Source organism: Mycteria americana, chromosome 7, assembly GCF_035582795.1.
Source record: "Mycteria americana isolate JAX WOST 10 ecotype Jacksonville Zoo and Gardens chromosome 7, USCA_MyAme_1.0, whole genome shotgun sequence".
Classification (NCBI taxonomy): Eukaryota; Metazoa; Chordata; class Aves; order Ciconiiformes; family Ciconiidae; genus Mycteria; species Mycteria americana.
In genome coordinates, this window is record NC_134371.1 from 40,424,096 (window position 1) to 40,447,091 (window position 22,996).

The window sequence follows — 22,996 nt, forward strand, 5'->3', positions numbered from 1 at the left end:
TGAGCAAACCCAAAGTGTCCATAAAGTTCTTAGAAAAAGAGGTCGTCTGTATTGGCCAAAGAGTTCCCTTTTGCACTTGGGCTCTCAGTTATTTTAAAGCATTTATAAACACTTTGAAAAATAATAATAAAAACTCGGTGGGTTGTCTTTTGTCTGCAACCTGGAGATTGCTGCTTTTTGGGTGATGTGTGTTTAACAGTAAGAAAAGTTGAGGGGTTTGATCCAAGCGGGAGCATGTGTGTGGGGGGGGAAATTGCCGCTTAAATATATGTATAAGTTGTCGGTGTTCATTTGGTGTGTTTTCACTTGCTGTTGGTCGCTTTGTTGCGAGGGAAGGGGCAGGACTGCCTTCAAATGGCTGGCTGGCTTTTTTGGAATAATAATTATGGAAATGGGAGGCATTGTTGTCCTAAAGACAATTGATTTCTCCGTCAATAGGGATTGAAATCGGAAATTGCATTGCTGATTTATAAAAAGTTTGAAGGCAGGGGTAGGGGCTCTGTCTTTATGGCCTCCCCCCCCCCCCTTTTTTTTTTTCCCCTCTCTTGATACGTTTTTTTTTTTTTTTAAGCTGTTCTCTGCATGAGCAGAATAGCTAAGCAGAAGAATCAGGCAAGGCGTACGCAGACGTGGGGTCCTTGGATGGCAAACTGGAAAATATCTGCTGTCAAAATGCAGCAGCATCTATTTCAGCTGTGAACCTTTCCCATCTCGTTTGGCGGGGACCGGTGCGGTGGGGAGAGGCTGAGCGCAGGATATATGACCATTTAATCTGATTCCTCCTCCTTTAGAGCTTTTCCTATCGTTTCACTTTCTCTGCTCTTTTGGGGGAGGTGAGGGCATTGGGCAAATTCCACTTCTTAAAAAGACCCTGACTCTGTATTTGAAATCCCCCGATTTTTATTTTCTTACCCCCTCGCCCTTCCGTGTTGAAGGAATTCAGGGTTAAAAGAAAAATGTACGTATCACCAACGGGGGGAATTTACTAAGTGGAATATTTATAGACAGCACTGATTAGCTGTGCAATTGTTGTTGAATAATGGGTTTGTTTTTTTTTTTTAATTTTAGAACATAATAGCTATATAAGGTGCCTCTTAGCTACCTTTCCCTGTGCATTATCTTCACCAAACTTAACTCGAATCAGATCTTTGGAGGAGGTAGGATTTTTTCCCCCTTCTTTTCTTCCTTAACACCCCTTTGTTCTCTCCAGCTCTGTGTTCAATTAACACCCCCATCGCAGAACTGTAGTCTCTTTTTTTTAATGTCTGTTACTGTATTTCACTTCTGACACCTCTCTTATTATTCTTGCCTGCTATTTCTCTTTAATATAGCAATTACGATACGGGGTTTCTTTCTTTCTTCCTCCCTCCCTTCTCTTCCTCCCCCTCGCCACTAAAGCCCCACCAAGAGCAGCACGGGGAGAAGAGGGGTAGCGGTGTGTGCAGCGTCGGTGTCTTTGGGGTGCGGGGCAGAGCTGTAAGCAGGGGATGCTGGCAAGCCCAAGGCCCCTTAGATGAAGTTTTTTGCAGGGCAGGATGGGGCAGCTTGCTTTCCTTCACCCCCCCAGCCCTTCTCTAGGGTTTCAAACCCTGCCCTCCTTATCCTGTGTTTCCACGAGGTTTCCCAAGGTGGAGGGGAGAGTTAAACACCCCGATTTGAATTTAAATGCAATTCTTGCACCTAAGGCTTCATTCTGCTTCTGCAAAAGCTCATAATGAAAGTGCTTGTGCTCCAGCTCCAGAGGATTGGGGTCCCCCCACTCTGCTCTCAGCAGGTCCGGCCCTTGCCCGGCTGCTCTCCCTCCTGCCCTTCAAAGGGGAGGAAGCCTTTGCTTTGATATTTGTTATTATTTTTTTTTTTCCTCCAGTTGAAAGGCTTTGAAGGCAAAAGTGATGCTTCTCTCTCCCAGCCGGGCAGGCTCCCCATAGGGGCAGGGTCTGCGGGGTCTGTAGGGGCAGAGTCCGCCAGGTCCCTGGGGGGAAGGAAAACATTTTGGGGGAGCAGGGCCTCCAGCCAGCCAGCACTGCCCAAGGAAACCTTGTTGCAGCTCACAATTAAATTGCTTCCAGAAACCTGATGTCTTCAAGGAAATGAAGGAAGGGAACGTGCAAGGGGCTGGAAGATAGGGGTGGTTTGGGAGGGAAGGCAGCATTGGGGAGACCTTGGCTTGGTGGAGGGCTGTATTACTGCCAGAGGAGCGGCCACCTCTGGGGACTGGCTGGGAGGGGATGGAAACCAGTCACCCTGATGGGAAGGGGGCCATGTCCCAGTAGGTCTTGGTGGCTGGAAGGGGCAGGCTTCTTCAGGGTTGGACCTGTGTCACTGCAGCGAGTCCTTTTCCTGGGCTTTCCTCTTCTAGCGTGGTGTTGTCCATCAGGGATCTGCCAGGGATGGATAGCTTTGGAGGAGCATGCTTGCAGGGAGATTTTTCTTTTTCCTTTTTAATTTTATATTTTCTTCCTCTCCCGTGGTAGCATGTGGTTGGAGCTCTTCGAACGGAGCAAGCTTAATTAGTTTAATCAAAACTGGCCTCCTGCAATCCTCCAGGGGAGGAGGTGGGAAGCATGGGGCTGCCAGCAGGCTCTTCCTCCCACCTCCTCCCCCTCGACCCTGCCGGCAAAGCAGAGAAACCAGGCCTGGCTCCGGCACAGCGTTACCGCTCCTGAGGGACTCCCCACAATTTGGGCAGTACAGGGGCAAACCTGTTTGGTTTTGTTTCAAGGCTTGTTTTTTGTGGGTGCCTGGTGTCGAGTAAACTTTGCTGTGATTGCAGCAGACCGGGAGGACTTGGAGGGTCTGCTGGGTCCCATCACTCCCTGCCCTATCTGTTTGCTCCTGGGGGATGGATGAGCTCGTCCTGCTGCCCCAGGTCCCATGTTCCCAAGTCTCCCAGCCTTTGCTTGGAGGGCCTCCAGCCTCCCTTGGTAGCAGGTTTTGGGTAGCGGTGGCCATTGGGTGCGTGTGTCTGGGTGCCGTGAAGGTGCTGTGCTGGCAGCGCACTCTCAGGGTGCTGCCTGCTGACAGCATCGGGCAAGGCACAGAGGAGAAGGAATCTTCGTGTTCAATTAATGCATGCTGGAAAAATATCTATATTAACCAGATGCATGCATAAATAACGGCTAACCAGAGTATCCTCTTATGTGAACGTTAGGTGTCTTCCCCGCTGCCATGGGTCTCTCTCCAGTCCATCTCCCTTCACCTCTGCATGGTCTTGGCAGCAGTCAAAGTGTTATGGGTGAGTCTAGGAAAAGAGATCTTGTTATCGGGCCTTGTAGCTCCAAACAAGAAACTCGGAAGATCTTTCAGGCCTAAATTTCTCTAGGGAAAAATGCTTCAAGTTCCTTTATTTGAGACCTGCAAAGGGATTTCCCCCTCGGAGCACTGAATGTCTGTGAGCAGAGCTTTTCTAAACGATCTCAAATGCTAGATTTATTCCTGTTAGCAGGCTTGTGCACTGGCCCTGGGTTTGAGGGCAGTGGCTGTAAACAAAATGCAGAGAAACTCTGAGACAATTTCATCATGGCTTTTTTTTTCCCCGTCACAAGGAAATTACTGCATGCAGCAATTCTTTAGGGGAGTAGGGTGGTGGTTTAAATGTAAATGGTTTTGTTTGCAGTGAGCTACACTAGGCTGTGCTGCTGTTGGTGCTTCTGCTGAATCAGAGCTGGGGATTTTGGCAGGGAGAAGGGAGGAATATGGGATTTTTCCTCTGCCTTTAGTTCGGCACCTCATTCCCCAGTTCCTCCTTTAATCCAGGAGCTGCTGCCTTCTCTGCTAATGAAGCTCTGCAAAGGGTTTTGTGATCTCTTGGAAATCTGCTGTGAAGCATTTTACTACTGTTTTTTTTTTTCCTTCCTGTGCTTGGAGTTGGGGTGCTTTGGGAGGCAGGAGAGCCTGTCCTATTTGCTCTGTGCACTAGAGGGGTGGTTTGCAGCTGATGCAAAATACCAGGTACCCAGTGGGAGCAGGGGGTGAGTTTGCGTCTGAAGATGTGTTATTTTTTTCACACCTTTTCGATTTTTTTTTTTTAATTTTTATTCCTGCAGTGCATTCCCCTGGCAGTTTTCCTATACAGTGAGTTTCACCCTCCTGGTAACACGTGCTGGGCTTTGCTTTGTTTTGGGAGTTGCTGTGGGGGAGGTGGACTGCTCAGCCTTGGCTCCACGGACCCCAGAGCAGGATGCCCCTGCCGGGCTCCACGCTTTTGGGCTGAATCTTTGGGCTTTTTGGTGCTGGGTACGGAGAAGTGATGCTCCCTTGCGCTGCAAGGTTGTGTGCTGTACAGCGCCTAGCACAGGGGGACTCAGTGCTGGGTTGGGGTTTGGAAGAAGGTAATGTGATTTACAGCAATGGATCTGGTTAATAATCTCCAGCAGCTTCTGTATACTCAAGGGCTGCTTGTATTCCCAGCCAGGTGTTTGCAGACCGGATCAATATGGCCCTATTTGCATGGGGCTGTCCATAATCTAATAAGCCAACCTCAATCTGCATCCTTTGCTTTCCCCAAACATCCACCCAGAGATGATCACGGTCTGGTCAGACTGGCAAGTGTTCCCTGTGGTGGGAGAAGCCATTTGTGAACAGTGCCTGGCCCCTGGACTGCCAGCCTGGGGTCACACATGGCACCCCGATGCTGCCAGTGGGTACCAGGTGCCAAGGCTATACCCTCCACCAGAGCCTGGGCTGTGTGAGCACCTCTGCTTTTTGGGAGCGCCGGACGTTTGTAGGTGCTGCACGGTGCTCTGCAGACCGTCACTTCCCCAGCATGCTCCAGAGGCATCGACATTGGGGGTTTTCCATGAAATCCTTCCTCTCGCCATGTCGCCTTTAGGGAGCATCTGCTGGGAATCCTGTTTGAAACCAAAAATGATGGTTTTGCGGGCTGGGCGATCAGCGGCTTCTGCTGAAAACTGTCTTGGAGGTGTCGTGTCCCCTGGCGACTTAAATAATACAAGGTGGTGGGCGGTATAGGGATAAATTACAGAAAGCCGTGGCCTGAGGAGGCTGTGGGCTGAATACATTAAAGTGTGGTGTTGTCAGGCCGGCGGCAGGGCTGGGGAGGGACTCGGGTGATGCTTTCTCCTGGTGCTGGGGGATTGGTTGGGCTGGAATTACTGGTTTGCAACTGTGTCAATTAAAAAAAAAAAAAGTAAAAGCACTGAAGAATTAAATCTCTTGGCCTTGTGTTTGTGAGCCCTGCCCCTGTATATATATATATATATATTTTTTTTTTATTTATTTTAAGCTGGAACAGAAAGCTGCCTTTACCAGCTCCTTTTCCTGGTGGTGCAGGCGAGGCGGCAGGAGAGCCGGCAGCCCGATGGAGGGGACGGCTGCTGGGGCAAGCCGCCTTGCCGGGCTGCCGTGCCTGCCGAGGAGCGATGCCCTGTCGCTGCTTCTCGGCGTTTTGGGGAGGTCGCCAGCATGGATAATAGAAATCCCCTCTGACACCTTGAGTAAGCAGCACGTTGTCACCGTCCTCTCCCTACCCGGCCTTTTATTTATAGGAGAAGCCTTACCCAAAATAGCTTTTTTTGCTTGGCCTAAGCTGAAGGGCTGTTTCCCACTCCCCCCCTTTTTTTTTTTTTTTGGTAAATATACTGATAAATTGAAAACCCTCGGAACAGCCAGTGCTGCGAGGAGCTGCACTAATCTAAAATGATAACTTTGCCATTTTACTTCAGCCTTGGTGAAAAACGAGCAGAGCTGCTTTCGCAAGTGGGATCAACCTGTCTAAATGCTGGTGGCTGGATTTTTGTTGCAAGCCCAGAAACTCAGTTCATCATTTCCACATCCCATTTTCAGTTTCACAGGCAGCGTTTTGTAACGCCACGTTTGGCCCAGCCTGGCTAGTCTGCCTGTCCTTGTTATCAGAAGAGGAAAATCAAGTTTCTCTCCTGGTTGGATAACACTTTCAAATTCCAGAGTGATGTTGATTAGCAAAATTAGTGGTGGCAGGTTAACCGGCAAAAATACCCTTCCAGTTGTGAAGTGTTTGTGGCTGGTCGCTGCTCCTTTCCCAACTCCAGCAGTCCCAATCCCGGACACATCTCTGTGGCATGGGGATTTTTCTCTCTTAATTCAGGGTGACTGTTTCCTTTGACGTTTGATATTTACAAGGCTGGAGCCAAAATGAAAGCGAATCTGCCCTTAACTCTCTGAAATGTGCCGTTCTAATTTCAACATTAATGTTTCAAAACCCAAGTGGCTGGTGGGTGTACGTTTGCTTGTTTACACACAGCTTTTTTTTTTTTTTCCTGCTGCAGTGATTCTCTGGTGAAACATTAAGAATGATACAATACCTGGAGCCTCTGGATGAATCGGTCTCCAGCTTTAAGCTTTGAATTTGACTTTTAAGTCTCTGATGTTAAAAGGTTGTGAGTCTTTTAACTTAGTCTTTTTTGTTTGGGAGGGGGATGTTTATATGCAAAATTATTATTGCAATCATATTAATGCAATAATATGATTATTGCAAATCTCTAGACAAAAGGCACAATTCACAGGCTAAAAGAAATGAGTTGGAAGGAGTCGCAGCTGTTGGTCCTGACTTCATGGCACAGGACACAGACTCCCCGGTATGTTTTGTGTGAATCTTGTGCTTTCCAGAAGGGTGTTTGGTCTTGTGTAGGAAAGTTGCAGGCAGTAGGACACATTCCACCACCCTGGTGGAGGTCGTGTTTTGAAGGGTTTATGACCCTTGCTTTGCAAGGAGCCACCTATTTATTTTTGATCTGAATGTGTCAAGCTTCTGGCTGCTGCGTTGTGCTGTGCACGTGCCCGCTGAGAGCGAGGAGCCTGCTGCGGCCCCGCTCCTGGTGCAGTTGCGTGTCTGGGGGGAGCAGGTGGCAGGAATGGTGTTTTCGGCAAATGTATTATTCCCCTGGAAAATCCTGGCTGTTAGATCTGGTCAGCATATGTGAAGTGTCGATTGGTATCGGTGGTGGGAAGGGGAGTTGCAATATACTTTGCTAATGGAGAAAAACCCAAGGAGCAATTCCCTGATTTACGCTTTCAGTGATGTGAAATGAAGCCGTCTGAAGCGCTTTGCTCAGCAAGCTCTTAGCAGACCGCTTCTTCCTCCCTACTTCATGCAGAATTTTTCAAAGAGGCTGTTTCTCAGCTCTGTCGCTGGGTGGGCAGAGGTGGCTAGGGGAGCATGGAGCCCCTTAAATGCATCCGGAGGCCCAAAGCATTATGCATGGGAACACAGAGCAAGCAGCGCCCGCCGTAGCTCGCTCTGAAGCCCCGGTGCAATTCTGTCCCCAAGCGGCTGAAAAGGTCATTTGGCTCAATAACAAATGTTTAATTTTTTTTTCTTCACTCCCTCAAATAGTCAAGTTAGCATCCTTCCTCTGCTACGGGAGCTTCTGGAGGGGGTGTCCTGAGGAGGATTATCAGTAAGAGTGCCTGGGCCTGGGCTGCTCCTCTCCCGAAGGTCCCCGGCTGCTATTTGCACATCCTGGGGTCTGACCGTGGCTGGCATTTCCCCTGCTGGGTGGAATTTACTTTCTGCCTGGCAAGGGCATTGGGTAACATTTGCGCACCTGGGCTGCTTAAGCTGTGGAGGGGCTGGGGGGATGCGGCAGAGAAGGTCAGGGGTCTCTGCTTTCCTTACGGGCAGGAGGGAGTGGGGAGAGCGGCTGATGGGCACTGTGTCCTCTACCTAGGCAGCAAGCAGGAGGGGGAAGACGACGTTATGTAGCGTGATGGTACCTGTGCAATCGTCTGGACCCTGCTCTGATGTTGGGTGGATGCAGGGTTGGCCCTGGCTGTGGAGAGCTCAGACCCTGCTCAGTTTCCTCTTGTAGTGGACGGGTCGGTTGGGCAGCCAGGTCTGGGCAGCAGGTGCTTGGTTGGTTTTTATTGTGGCAAAGGGTGTTGTATTTCCATTCGGATAGGTTTGCAATGCGTGCCCGGGAGGCATGCAGCCTGGGGTGGGATTTCTCCTTAGAAATGGCTCTTCTGCATCCAGGTCTAGAAAGCCGTGGGGTCCTCACGCACTGGCTCTTGGGGGTAGGACAACATGTGCAGCAGCACGATGGCATGGCTGAAGGTTTGGGGAGACTATCCCAAGGGCAAACGGGGATTGTTTACCATGAAAAACGCACAAGCAATATGGAAGGAGATAAAACACATCGAGGGGTGGTGGTAGGGGAAGTCCCCAGTCTTTCCATGCTCCTGAGGTAGGTGGCAAAGTCCACGCAGGTGGAAAGACAGATTTTTATTTCCTTTTTTCTGCTGTGTTTAGTTAGGCTTTGGAAATGTCCTTCGGCAAAGGCAGCGTGCCTGGCTGGCTGGGTGCTTGGGGGGCTAATAGCCAGGGGCCAGGGCAGAAGGCAAGTGCTGGAAGGGCTGTGATGGCATGGTGCTTCCAGCCCCAATGCCCGGTCGGGAGCTGTGGGCACGCCAGTCCCGTGTGCCGAGGCACACGGCCACAGGCAAGGGCAGCGGATGGACCTGCTTCATGGTACGTAGGCTGCAATTGAGAAAGGAGCTGCGCAATTAGGAGAGGTCCCTGCAGTTTGTGTTTGAAAGGAGCTCCATTAGTATAATTTTTTAAGCTCCTGTTTCATCAGCAGATGGCCTTCTGATTAAGAAGGAAACAGCTTGCATGGGCCCTGCAAGTTGCTGGGGTATGCGGTGGGTCTCCGATCCCTTTCACTTTTTTTTTTATTGCTTTTGTTTTGCCCTTTGGGGATGCCGAGTCTGCTGCCCCGGAGGCAGCCGGGCTCCTGTCAGCACCCTTGGGTGGTTATGCTCTCCTCCCTCAGGCAGCTCTTTCAAGAATCTCCTCGGCCTCTTGGCCATCGCACGCAGTCAGCAGCCTTCCTCTTGCCACATCTCCTCTCTCTACGCAGGCACTGGTGCTGGGTCTGACCCTGGTCAGTGATTGTCCTTGCTGGCTCCTGGGGAAGCCCAGCCCTGCAGCTCTCCAGAGGGCTCTCCTGGGCTCGGTGGGGAGCGTGGAGGAGACCTAAATGAAGAACAAATGAGAACCATATAGAGACAAATGGGAATCAGATTTAGGAAGCAGACGAGACAACCCTTTGGAAGGGGCAGGGGAGCTGTTTGCTTTAATCAGTCTCCTTGGGTTTCAGGCAATAATAAAGCAGATTTGTTTTCTTTTACCTTTTCTTTCCCCAGCCCCCTCTTTTTCCCTTTGTTCCTCTTACTTGCTGTTCTCAAAATAGCCCTGGATCCAGCAGCACCAGCATCTCCTGCCCGAGCTCTCACCTTCTGCAAATGGGATTACTGGCCAATCCAGCCGACATCTTGTTCAGTTTTTTCCTTTCTCTTTCTGTCTGGTTCTCCCTGTTGGGAGCTTGTCACCTCGATCCAGGCTGCCTTGGCTGGGCTGCTGGGTATGGGTCCCTCCCACCACCAGAGGAGCTTTTCGGACTTTCTGGAGCGTGTGGTAGAGCAAACTCCTCCAAACAGGCTGAGGCTTTCTCTGCACAGTCTGTTTGTCCTGGCACGCTCCACTGTCTAATTTAGAGGCAGTCCCCAGGGACTGGCCGTGCTTGGAGGAGATCAAAGTTTCTCTGCTGGAGGTCTTGGGCAGTGCCTCCAAGATGCTCGAGTTACCTCCTAACATGCACTCCTCCGGGACACGGTGGTGGCTGGTGGCTGCAAGGGAGGACCCTGCCTTTCTGGCCTCCATGGATGGGTTGTTTCCCTGCAGAAAAGTACTGCCTTCCCCTCACTCTTTCTTTTTCCCCTGGTCATCGTCTTGGCGTGCAGCACGTGGATCTTGGGAGGGCTGGGGCCATATGTAGCTGTGGGTCAATGAAACCAAGCCTTTGATCCCTTCCACTTCCAAGAATCCTGGTGGTGAGTAATCATCTTCCCATGCAGAGAGGCCAGACTGGAGCTGGGATTAGCGGTTCCCATGACCAACTCTGCAGCTCTCCATCTCCTGCACTGGGCACCACGCAAGGAATGAAGTTTCTCCCACCTTGAAGGGGAATGTGTGCCCTGCCTGCTGCTGTCTCACCAGTGCCTTCTGTGGCTGGGCTGCTCTGCCACGCATGGCTGTTGTGGTGGTCATGTCCCAGGCAGAGCTTTCTCCTACAGAGTTGTTTTTCTATTTGCTGGTGGCTAGTAGAGAGACAAGAGATCTGAAGTAACCTCCAGCCTGTTCCAGTGGATTGCTTTCAGGTGCTCTCTTGGATTTTGTAACCTATTTAATCTCTGTCTTAAGTAGGATTCCCTACCCTGGAGAGTAAGTTCAATAACGCTGCTGGGATGTGCTGGGAAGGCTTGGTGGTCAACAGCCTCCAGTATGACCATTGGATTTCCAACTCCTCATGCCTCAGGCAGAGACTTTCAAGGTGGCAGAGCCAGAACTGTGTTCCCAGCCGGGTTGTGGGTTCCCTCTATATTCAGTGGGTGATGCTGGTGCAACGTGGTGGGGTGGTTTGTGCGGGGCACCCTTCACCTCCAGTGCTCACCAGGGCTCTTGTGAATGCTGCAGAATGGCCTGTATAATTGCAATAATTTTTCTGTGTGGCTTGGCACATCTTGTGCGTAGGCTTTGCTGATAATCCTCGATGGAGGCTGTGTCTGATCCCAGTGTGGGCATCTTAGCTGTTTCGCAAGAGGCATTTGGGAGAAAGTTTTTGGTGGCTTTGCTGCCCAGGAGAGGCTGATTTAATTAATGTTTGCAAGACTACCACAAGGCTTTCCAGTTGCAAACTGGTTTGGTTTTGCTCTGAAAAGCAGAGTGAAGCAGAGGAGCCGAGCATGCCCTGCAGTGGCTTTTCCAGGTCCCAGAGGTCAGCACAAGGGAAATCGCCTCCGTTGCAGCGTAGGGTGAGCCTCCTCCCTTGTTCAGCACAGCAGAAATCATGGTTCTAAACCTTCAACCCCGGTATGTAACCACGCTGTAGGCAGTTGTCTGGCCCAGCTGGTGCAGGTGGGTGCTGGGGGGGCCAGGGGAGCGCACGGGTGATTCGGCACCCTGGATGCACCCCAAAGCTCCCCATCCTGTGCTGTATTTCATCTTCCTGTGCTTCCAGAGAACTCTGTGCGTAAGATACTTCTTGTTGCTGCCAGCAAGCTTCCATTTAACCGTGCCACGGTGGGGCTTTTTTTAAAATTTTATTTTATTAGGAAATTCCCATTTGGTTGCTTTAAAAAGCAAGCCCTTGTGGCTGGCCCCTGGCCCACCGTTAACAGATTTGTTTGAGAAAAGGCTGCGTTGGCATCCTGCTTTATTGAACATGCCTCCTGGGAAGGCGGTTTGAATATCCTTCTGTCTCCTCCGAGCAGGGAGCTCTCAGGACTGCCTGCCGCCATGGGGATGGGGAATGCTCTCCTCTCCCTTTCCCTCCCACCCCTTCCCCTTGTTCAAGCCTCCCTTTTCTTTTTTTTTCAATTTTTTTTTTTTTTGAGGAGAGAGAGCGCTATGCACGGTGCATCCCACTCCGTGTGGCTTTTTTCTTTCCCCATGGAGTTCATCCAAAGTTCGTATCCAGACGATGAACAAAGTAGCTCAGACCTTTTCCTGACTCCTCACCCTTTGTCCTCATCACTTAGTGACAGACAGGAATCAAATGCCACAGACAGGCTGACGGGACAGGGCTGTGTGAAAGTCCTTGGAGGAGGAGGAGGAGTGGAGCAGTGCTGGGTAGATGAGGGACTCATGTTTAAACTCTTCTCCCCCTCCCTGGCTAAAGAGCAGAGCTGCTTTTACTTTGAAAGGCAGAGGGGAGGTGCAGCATTATTTTTGGGGGTTTTTTTTGGCAGAAACCGGATAAATTTTTAGCGACAATAGATACAGGGAAGAAGGACCGGATGGAGTTAGCCTCAGTGTTTAGCACTGGGTGTGCCTCCCGTCGGGGGCAGGGGAAGGAAGGGGCTACGGGCTGTTGTGGATCAGAGGGATGGAGGCTGCTCGTCTGCCTGCACTGCCTCTCTGCTGGAACGGGATGCTTTGCTATAGGGAAGAGGGGGTGCAAAGTCCTGGTCCCCATCTGTTTATAAGGGCTGCATTGTCCTGGCTTGGTCTTCCATCTCACCAAGAAAGGTGGCTTGATCTGGTCTTGGCTTGGTCTTCCGTCTCGCGCGGCTTCAGGGCTCCCCTCTGGGCGGTGGGTGGTACCCCACTGAGGGTGCAGGGGAGCGGGGTTTCATGTTGGAGCCCTCCCTGTGCCGGCAGGCAGTATGTGCAGGCTGGTTTAGCTGGGCAGCTGCCGGGGTTGGGCTTCTCACTATTATCAAAAGCTGGGAAGGGACTGTTTCCCAAGCTGGCGTTCGGGGTGCTCAGGAGCAATTCAGCCTGTCAGGAAGGGAAAGGAGCAATTTAGCCTGTTTCTTCGTTAGCACTTGTCTAACTCATTCAGCTGTCAGAATTGGGATGACTCCTGATGGTATTTATCCATCTTCCAGATGTCCTCCTCACCATTCACCTTCTTTCTTTTTTTTAATGAAAAATAATGACAACTAGAATGTCTGGAAGTCCCAGATGAGGAAAGGATGGCAGCACCTCATGGCAGCAATTTTGTGGGGGCTTTTATGGAAGCTGGATTGGCTGTAGCACCAAGTTTGGCAGAAGTGGAGAGTAAGGATCTCATGAGCCTCCAGGCAGAAGAGATCTCCACAAAATGTATGGTGACCCTTCACTTGGGCCTGTTCCTCAAGAGGTGCTGTGATCCTGCAGAGATGTGCTGGGCCAGGGCTCTGCTTCAGTCCTGGATCTTCTTGTGACCGAATACCTCACGTCTGTCTCAGGAAAGCAGGGACATTCCCCTTGGTTTCCTAAGGGGATCCTCCTGGTGCAGACAAGTGGCTGCAGCCTCCCATAACATGTTATCTGTTAAAGTCTGTGGAGCGAGCTCCAGGGATGTGGTGTGAGGCAGGGCTGGGGGCTTTGCCTGCTCAGGGCCACCCTGTTGGCAGGGAGATGTGGATATCCCTTGTGTAGACAAACTCCGTGCCTGGCTTTCAAGGCATGGGTATGTGATCGGGCAGGGAGGGGAAACGCTGCTGTCAGAAAAGGTCTTGCAAAGGAGCATTTACATTTGGTCCTTAAATCTTGGGAAGTGCCCTGGAAGCTGTGGGTGAGAGGAGGATCTCTTGGGTTCAGTCTGCACGTGGAGAGAGACTGCTCATGGCTTAAACGAGCAAGAGCTATGTTGTCTCCTCTGTTGGCAGGGGAGAAACCAACTTGCTCAGTGAGTCCCAGGAGTGAGCAGGGAGCTGCAGCAACCAGCTCATGCCAAGGCATGGCAGGCCGAGTCTCCATCCCCAGCCCTGGCTGCAGCATCCCACGTGGCTCTGGCCGCTCTCATCAAGCCTGCTGCCGGGGCTGCTTGCAGGGGTCATCTCGGAGGTGGCAGGAAGAGGCTGGGGAGGTCCAGGTTTTACCCTCTTTTTTTTGTTTGCTGATTTTGCAGAGCTTGCTGATCTGGGCCCTGGCCAGCTCTTCTGACTCACAGGAATCATCTCATGAGTCTCCTACACCCTCCATTACCTGATCCGAGCGCTTCCTGGCATGTCAGCTCTCGCTGCCATGCCGTCGCAGAGCAGCGGCCGTGAAGGGAGCTGTGCATTTGTGCAGCATGCGTCCGCCGCTGGCTGCTGCAGCATGCGGTGCTGGAAGGGACCGGAGCCTGGGTCTCCCCTGTCACCCTTTGCAATGCATGCTCCCTTTGCTAGTGACCATCTTTTCTGACCCTGCAGACGGTCTCTAAATTGATTGCGAGGCAAAGTAAAGATCTCCTTGGTTGTTAAGAGGAGCAAGCTTGATGGCTTTGTTTTTTCCCTGTCCCTTGTGCTGTGTTGCTGGGAGCAGCAGCACTGGGTGCTGTAGGAGGTAGTTTGGGGAGTCCACTCGCCTCTCGCCTGGTTGCTGTAGGGCTGCTGCATTTCTGTTCATAAATGCAACAAGTCGGATCTGGAGGAGGATTGTGGCGATCCACAGGCTCCTTCCAGCACTCCCTATCTCTGGTAAATGCAGTGGGTCAGCAGGAGGTGACCAGAGTCAAGTAAAAACTCCATGTACTGATGCTGCAAACTCTGAGGTCCCTGTTGAGGAAAGGGGGGTGTGACACATGCTTGGAAATCCCCCCCCGTTGCAAGCTGGGAAGTCTCCTGGAGTTCTTGACTTGCCCATCATGCCATGAGATTTTTGCACGCGGCTTTACCTCCTCACCCCTGCAGGGAAGCAGCCGGGGCATGTTCCCATCCCAGCCTTGTACCCCTGCGAGGTGCTTGGTTTGGCAAAGGGCTGCTGTTGCATCAGGCTGGGCTGCACCCAGCGAGAGTGGGGGGAAGGTCCCTGTGCTTGCGGCAGGAACATCACCCAGAAATAGTTCAATATTGTGGCTCCTGAGCGGGCTTGGGGAGGTCTGTGTGTTTGTGGCTTGTTTCCATGTGCCACACATGAATTTCTTTCCCATGGGTCCTGGTGACTTGTAAGATTTGGGTTTTTTGGTGGCTTTCTGGCCTTTGGCTGCCAAGCTGCGTGTGATGTTGTGCAAGTGGTTTGCATGTTGTACTAAGTTTGCAGGTACCTCGTGGAGAGCTTAAGAGGACAGGAAAGTCCTGGTTTGATACAATCAGGGACTCGCATCCCCACTGAATATGGAGCAAACCTCTCCTCTGGACTGGGTGCCCGTGGACAGCCTGGCTTGGTACGGTGGCAGGGAGGTCTTTTTGGGCTCTGCTGAGCAGTGTTGGGGTTGCTCCTTGTTGTGTGACAGGGAGCTGCTGAGGTGCCTCACCTGGCTGGTCCCCCACCTGGGTGCCCCCGGGTGCCTGAGGAGCAGGAGCAGGCTTGTGCAGGACTGGGTGCTGGACAAGCAGTGCTCTCCCCTCTTGCAGAAGGGTAAAGCGAGCGGCGGGGCCCGCTCCTCTGGGACAGCGATGGCTGAGGTTTGGGTCTCCCCTAGCCTGAGCCACCCTCTTGTTGGGCCTCAGTGCAGCCTGCTGCTAAAAGGGGAAGGTGATGTCCTGAAAATGCCCTCCCAGGTGACTTGGGCACTGATGTTTTACCACCTTTTCAGCAGAGTTGGAGTCCCAGGGCTGGTAAAAGTTAGCCACTTGTTTGTGGTTGCGAGTTCCCCCCTTGGCAGGAGTCTGTGTGCATGGGTCCTCCCCATCAGATGGGATTTGGGGTGCGGGAGGGTTTGCAGTCTTCCTTGATACGTTCCCTATCGTACATCCCAGCCTCGCCGAGCACAACGGTGTCCCGCAAGATGCGTGATCCGTGCCGAGCTGGCTCCGGAGCCGAGCTCTCCTGCTGTCTCCCCCTACCCCTGCTTGCCTCTGCCACGGCAGGGCCTTTGTCAGCCGGCCAGAAACCTGCAGCGCCGCAGCCAGCCTCCCTGAAGTGCCAGTGATGCGGCGTTCGGGTCCCGGCCCCCTCCCCGCCTCTGCCCCAGCATTTATCAGCAACCTCCCTTCCCTCCCAGCTGCCAAATTCTTTCTCTGTGCCGTCATCCTCCGGCCAGAAGCCGCCCGTCCCCGCTCTCCCTCCCTCCGAAACCAGCCCAGAACTGCTGGGCAAACATTTTGCCTGTTGTTATTACAGTATTCCCATCTGCATACTTAGTCATAAACCCCTTTTAATTCCAGCCTTTTTCTGGGGCGGGGTTAAGAGTTCAAACCCATCATTTTTCTTTTGGGGCTGGAGGCTTACAAAAGCAGCCCGCGGCGAGATTGTTCAGGAGGACGGGGCTGAGAGCGAGTTTAGGGGGAGGGAAAGGGGCGGTGGGGAGGGGGGTTGCACAGAGGGGTGCTGGCTGTGCAGCCCCCCCTCCCCGGGGAAGGCTTTGGTTGAGGTTTGTGTGGGGCTGGCTGTGGTAGGGGGGTGCTGTCTGCCAGCCCCCTTCCTGCGGCTCGCTGGGAAGCTGGAGGTGGATGTGGCTGGCCCCTTCATGGGGAGGCGTCAAGTCGTGCTGCTTCTGGTCTTTCCTCGTTTGCTGGAGTCTTTGGATAATGGAGCGCCGAAAGCTGGAGAGGAGCGTTCCCAAACATGCGGGGAGGGGAGCAGCCCTGGCTCTGTGTGAGAAGGCCCCTCCAGGAGAGCCTCACAGGCACAATGCGATGCTGCTGATGCTTTAGCGATGCACAAGATGCTGCAGGGCTCCCTTCGCCCAGCTCACCATGTCCTTACTTTAAAAGGCTGTCCGCTCCTCGCGTGGGGTGGTGAGGGTCCTGCTTCAGGAGCACCGGTGGTCCCTGCGCTCACCTCCCACGCTGTGCAGGCATCCCTAGGGCTGGATGAGCCCAAGATATCTCTGCATTTCTCCCAAAAAACATCGGGGTCTGTTGCTTGTGAGCCCACCTGGACTTAGTAGGTGGCTGTAGTAACTCTTCCCTCCTCCCCTTTGGAGCCTGGCTGCTTTTAATTCCCTCTGTGGCAATGGTTCCTGGATGCTCACACTTCCTACTAGCTCAATGCCACCCCATCGTGAGGTCTTCCTGCCCGCCATCTGCTTTTCTGTGACCTGGGTGGTGCGGCAAGGCAGCGGGGGGGCAGAGGGTTCGTAAGGGCAATGTTAAATTCCTGCGCAAGGTTTGGTGCCTGCATCTTGCCCGTGCTGCTGCTGCAGAGCACCTGGACTGGATGCTGACCTGGGTCCAGTGGGACATGCTCCCTCCGCCCTCTCGCCCATTGCGGATGCCATGCCGCATCCCTGTGAGATGGGGTACGGACCAGTTGTTGTTTGTGAGCTTGAGAGGCATTGGCATCTTCATGTCTGTAGGCAAGATGAGGTCGTTTTTTTCCCCCTCCAAATTAAAAGGTCTCGAGGAGGAAAAGAAATAGTAATAATGTGTATTTGGGTTGACAGAAACGTTGTACAAATTTGTGCAGCTCAATTTCCCAACATGTTTCAGTAAAGAAGACTCTCTTGCTTTGCTTTTGGGAAGCATAAACAAGATGGAAACATCTCATATTTACATTTTTGAAATTAATACTTTGCCTTTTTTATTAGAAGTATTTCTCTGAAATTTGACTTCAGTTTTATACTACAGATATCTTAAAGACAAATCCAGCTCTTGAGTGATGCTATTTAAAAAAAAAAAAAAGAAAAATATCCTGAAAGAGCAGGTATTTGGGCAATTCTGTTTGAAAGTTACTCAAAGGCAGGAATGCCAAAGTGAAGTTTGCAGGTACAACCTCCGCTTCTCTCTCTGTATATCCCACCATTTGATCTGTGGTTGCATGATCACACAGTGTTACCCATTTAGACTGCGTGATGGCTTATCATATGTAGTTTTTTTCCCCCTGATTTTCTTACATGCATGGACTGAGGGTTTCATGTCACTATAGATATTGAACAGCCACAGGAAAATAATCTAAACAACATGCTCAATGTTTTTAGCAGATCAGGTAGAAGTTTTCTTAAAAGCTTGCCCCAGTGTAGGTGGGCACCATGATCTTGCAGGCGGGTGGAGCTGCAGGGCTATCCCAGGCAGGATGAGTGGTCTGAATTTACATCTAAATTGCCTTTTCTGTGTGATCCCCTGAATTGCCTTAAGAGCTGGACTTCTGGGTGGAGAGATTTTTGAATTTTTTTTTCTATGTGCATGCTGGCTGGTTAAGCCGCTGTAGAGGGAAGGGAGCTTGCCACACGAGAAATCCGGGTTTAGTCTCCAGTAAACTCAGAGGCGTTCATCCTTCTGGCCTGAACTTGATGTGATAAAGAGCCTGCACGTATTACACCTGCACTTTGCTGTTTGCAAATGCAAGGGTGGAAGGGGAAAGGCCCTGCTGTGAGCAAAAGCGGCTTGTGAGCCTTTCCGCACGCCTCTGCTGCGGGGAGCAGGAGGGGGAGCAGGTGGAGCTGGAGGGCTGCGACGGCTTTTTCCAGCTGCGAGCATGCCTGGGATTGAGCGCTCGGATCACGGAGCTCTGCCTACCTGCCCTCTGCGTGCTCGGCAAGCCGTGGCTTGCAAGGCATGGCGGGTCCTTCGTGCGGGCTGTGTTGCTTGCTGCAGCCTCCCCCTCCTGCTTTGGAGGGGAGCTGGGTGGGTCGGGGCCAGCCACCTGCTTCGATTACCTCTCTCAAGGGGTGCTGCTTAGCTTTGCAAAGCTGGGTGCTGCTCTTTCCCCTCTGCTGCGTGGAGTTTTGGAAAGGAGTTTTCCTCTCTTGTGATCAGAGGCAGTGGGTGCTTTGCTGAGCTGCGCTGGCTGCTCGGAGATGCCTGAGGAGAGGCTTTGCAGGGTGCGCATGGTGCTCATTAGACCTGTTTAGCAGGAAGCTTATGTCTCGAAAAAGGACTGGCTGGCCTGCCTGGTGTGGGGCAGGCGAGCAGGCTCAGCCCTTGCGCGGGAGCCAAAAGAGGTGTAGGTTTGGTTTCTGGGCACGATGTGTTGTTGAGTGATGCTGGTCAGGTCACTCTGCTTCCTTGCTGGCCTGCCTGCGCGGTGGGTGCATCTGCATATCTTATGGCTCTTTGATCGATTAAAGCAGCTTGGGTTATTGCAGGGAAGAGAGCCTGCCTGTTGTCCTCTGCCTGCGGCCTTCTGTTGTGCAGCGAGGGTCTGGCGGGGTGACGTGAGTGCCAGACCTTTACTGGCAGGGACTGGGTGGAATATTGGGCAGGAGAGGAGCACTGGTAGTTAGTTTTGAGTTTTCTTCTGGGCAACAAAGACTGCTGATCTTGGAGGTGTTTGAAACCTTTCCCCACTTTCACATCTCCATCCTCAAGGTAGATGCATCCTCAGGATTTGGGTATTTGCAGGCATTGCTCACCCAGGGTGCCAGGGCTGTGCATTGCAACACCATCTCCTACCTCCCGCACAGAGCTGCCTCCAGCAGGAGGAGAGCTGGTGCGTGGAAAGGCACTGGGCTTACGTGACCTATGTCTGAAGATTTCATTAAATCAGGATGAATTTTGTGCTGTTTGTGTGTGCGGTTTCCTATTACTCTGCAAACAGGGGCCTTGCTTGCCCCAGGAGTGGGAAACGTGGAATATGCATGCTCCTCCTCTTCCTGTCTTGCTCTTTTTTTTCTTTTTTTTTTGTGTTGAAAACGAGAGGGCTTGTGCGATTTCTCCCTCCCTATGCTCACCTGCACCTTTTGCCTTTCTGCTGCCTGATGCCTTAATTACAGCTGATGAAATGGCATGCCAGTAAATCTTGGGAGGGGTCGCCCCTTTCACATGCCAGCCCTGGGATGGGGGACATGCCGTCCCCACTCCGTCCCGACCATGAGCACATTTCCATTGCTGCTCCTTTAAGCTCTCTCCCTCTTTTCTTAACGTGCTGCTTGTGTAATTGTTGGCTGTTTGTCCGCTAATGATTATAAATTAGCGGCCGAGTGTATAAAAAGTTAATGAAGTTCTGTCGGTGGAACCATTACGCCTTCCCAGGCTGGCACGTACAGGTCGGCCGAGCCGGTAAGAAAAGCCAGACACCGAGTCCGGCCTTTCAGGGGATCAGGTTTCAGCTCGCTCTTTCCTGCTGTGTTTTTTTTTTCTTGCTGGATGGAGCCAAAGTTGAGTGCTGGGAATGCCAAAAGGTGGCAGGTGATATTTTCTCTGCTACGGAGTGAAAAATAACCAAAATTCTTGCATGCCCCCATTGTCGCTTATTTCCAGCCCTCTCATTCCACTGTACCAAGGGCACATCCCCTACTTGTCCCCCTTCCTGGCTATTTCAAGCCTGGGGTCTGAGGACTGCCCGGAACCTTCGGTTCTGCTCCATAGCAGCTTTTCTTCTGCACATGGGCTTCTTGAGTGGAAACCGAGCATCTTGGACACCTTCAGCTTCTGCTGCTTTACCTTGAGCATCCGACCATGACATGGCAAGAACAGCTTCTTCTACCGCAAGCACTCAGTGCTCATGAGCAAGGTGTAGGAAGGGTGTTGGAGGGCACAGCATGATCCTACAGGTATAAATCTTACTGCTATAAACCTCCAAACCTTCCCCCCCCCCCCTTTTTTTTTTAATTGCTCACAACTTGGCAGGACTTTTAACTGTGTGCCCTGGAGTTTCTCCGGATGGAGGTAGGTTTGGTGTAGGGCTTGCTAAAACGAGCTGAGTGGCTCAGAAAAAAAAGCGATGGAGAAAAAAGAAGGCGTCCTCCTTGCTGCATGTGTGAGCGAGATTTTGGAAGTGCTTCTCTGGCTCTGGCACCCCTCCTCTCTGGAAGAGTTGTGGAAACTTGGCAGTGGGGCTGTCTTGTGTCATCCTCATGAAAATTCAATCGAATTGGGAGCAGATACCCGTCTGCTCGGCAGGTCTCCGAGGAGCCCACGCGGTGTTTTGGCAGCCAAGCCCTGGAGAGCGGCTGCCGGCCCCGGGGCACTGCAGGCTGGGCGTCCCCTCTGGCCCTTCCTCGGCAGAGACTTTTCCTGGGCAGCAGCTGCCGCGGAGCGGGAACGAGGGGGAAACGCGGCTTGTATGGAGCTCTTGGGAGACAGGACAAGGTTTTGCAGGATCAGAGAGACCATGGGACCCAGTTTGCGATGACCCACGGCCTGGCTGTGCCATGCGGTGCTTAAGCAGCTCAGAGAGGGTGCCATCTTTTCCACTAGACCCAGGTTTTTCCCAGATGGGATTATCTGTGCTCTTGTGGCGCTTTTCCCGAGTTTAAGAGTGTGAACACTAGTCTCCTGGCCTTCTTCCAGGCTGAACGATTGCTTGCGGCATCCCTTATTTCCCCCCCTCTGCTGCTAGGTTGTGCTCAGCAGGGCTCCTTCCTGGGGCTGGTGGGCTCCATCTCTGCAAGAGTAGCCCCCTCCTTCTCTGAGGAAGGTATTTGCAAGGGTGCTGGCAGGATGGCAGGAGGAACATGAGCCTTGCTGGACTGCTGCGACATGTTTTGGGGTGGGCTGGAGCCTCAGGCCAAGCTGCCTGGCTTGGCCTGGGGCAAAAGCTGGGTGTTCTCCTCCCTCTCTCCTTGATGCACGTGTGGCCTGGTGCTGTGATGCCCATGGCAGCGGCAGCTACTTTTCTCCTCTGCCGTGGGTTTGCTCAGTGATTGGGGTGCTGGCAGCGAGCACAGTTTAAGCAAGGCACGCTTTGCTGGGGTGCATGCCCCTGTTCTCCCATCTGGATAGCTGGTGCGAGGGGGGAGGCAGGCTGCTTGAAGTCAGTGGGAGCCTTCCCTTTGATTCGGCTGAGGCTTGGATTGGCCCCTGGATTTTAGGAAGGGCTCGGCAAACCTCTGCGTCCAGCTGCCGGCATGGGGATTAACGCCAGGAGGCGTGGGTGAAAGCTGGAGCTGTTGAGTGGTGTGGCAGGGGCCTGGTGGCCTTGGGCACGTGGTGGGGATTACGGTCAGACGTCCTCCCTGCCGCCTGCAGCCCCGGTGCTGGCCATGCCTTTGGGGCTGGGATGGGGGGTTTTGGGGTCTGCGCATCTCTCCCAAAGCAGAGGAACGGGGGGGTTCTGTGGGTGGAGGAGGAGGGGTCCCGCAGACCTCCAGTTTTGCGTGCGAACTGCTCGCAGGTGACCCCGCAGAGGAGACGACAGCCGGGAGCCTCCGCTCGCTGCTGGGGACCTGCCCTGCGTGAGCAGTGAGGCAGCGAGGAGGGGAGGCCAGGGAGGGCCCCCAGCCCCTGCTCCTGAGACCGATGCCTGCCTCTACTCTGCCCGGGGCTGGTTTTCGGGGGCGCAGGCATTCCAGGAATTTGTAAGGAATTAGGGGGCGGGCGGGGAAGAGCGGGAAGACTCTTGCAACATGAACCATCTGGCCTCCTCCGTCTCTTCGTGCGGCAGGGTCTGGGATAAAGGAACTGATCGAAAACAGACATTGTTTGAGACAATAAAACCGTATTACACGTTAATGAGAAAATACATTTGAGAGCTGAGGGCCTGGGGCAAGCTGGGTGTTCTCCTCGCTCTCCCCTCGACCCACGCATGGCCTGGTGCTGTGCTGCCCGCGGGCAGCGGCAGCCACTTTTCCTTCTGCTGTGGGTTTGCTCAGTGAGCCCGGGTGCTGCTGGTGTGCACAGTTTAAGCAAGGCATGCTTTGCTGGGGTGCATGCCCCTGTTTCCCCTGTCTTGCAGTGGAGGAAAGCATGATCCCAGCAGGGAGGCAGAAGGCACTCTGCAACCCTGCCCTGCACTGTTCATGGTCCAGGGGGGCTCGCTCCATTTGCACGCCCTCCATTCCCACTTGCACACTCAGCCTGGGAGCCTGTGGGGCCTCAGGCTCGTGCAGTTCCTCTCTCCGAGTACATAAAGCAGGTTAGGGCCTGTTCCCTGGCTGCGGGGCGAGTGGCACAGCCTGCCTCCCATCCGCCTGGCACAACGCTCCCTGAGCGGCCACAGGAGAGCTCTGCAGCCTGTGCCTGGCCCTGTCGAACTTGTAGCCTCGGGGACCCTAACACGATGCATTGCTGATGATGGTTGTCAGATCCTTTGGGCCCTGATTTCCTTCCCTCTCCTCATCAGCTTGTGCCTGTCCCCATGGAATGGGCAGACGCTCTCTGCCTTGGCTGTGGCAGGGTGTGTGGGCTCACTTGGGTGGCCGGGCTTGGCAGAGTCCCTGCCGGCTCCCTTCCTCGCTGTTCGGGTCCTGGCCTTCCCCTATTTTTCCTTCCTGGAGCTGGGTGTGGGTGTCTGCATCCTCTGCTCCGGATCCCCTCCCGCGAGGCAGTCGGATGCCCTTGGGAAGAAAGCCAGGGTGGATCCTCACCTGGAGGATGCTTTTTGAACCCATGGGTTGACTCATCCAGGCTTGAAGTAAGGCTTTAGTGATCCTATGGCTGGGCTTTCAGGCTTCCTGGCACCCTGTTTTTTCCATGGGGCTGACCTTTGCTGAGGGGTCTGGGGGACAAGGGAGCTCTCGATCGATTCCTGGCAATGGCAGAAGTTTTTAAGTAAGGGAGAGGCAGGGGTTTTGAAGATGGGGAGGAAAGGGCTGTGGGGGGAACGCGCCTGGAGTCTGTACCTCCCAGCCTAACATTTTCAGAGATCTTTCTTCACCTCAGGCAGGAGCGGGGAGCTGACGGTCCACGACAAAGGCCCCTTTTCTTCTCTGGGCTGGTGTTTTCATAGTGTTGGGTTACATCCCCCTCACTTTGGGGGTGG

General features: G+C 53.0%; 1 protein-coding gene and 1 long non-coding RNA gene across 6 annotated transcripts in view; both read left to right on the forward strand.

The window, feature by feature from the left end:
• Positions 1-22,996, forward strand: part of PBX1 (PBX homeobox 1) — a 137,404-nt gene that overhangs the window by 7,226 nt on the left and 107,182 nt on the right. The gene's annotated exons all lie outside the window — the stretch shown is intronic.
• Positions 3,054-5,186, forward strand: LOC142413167 (uncharacterized). Its single transcript, XR_012776687.1, has 3 exons — positions 3,054-3,235; positions 4,047-4,074; positions 4,411-5,186. It is a non-coding gene; the product is annotated as an uncharacterized LOC142413167 (long non-coding RNA).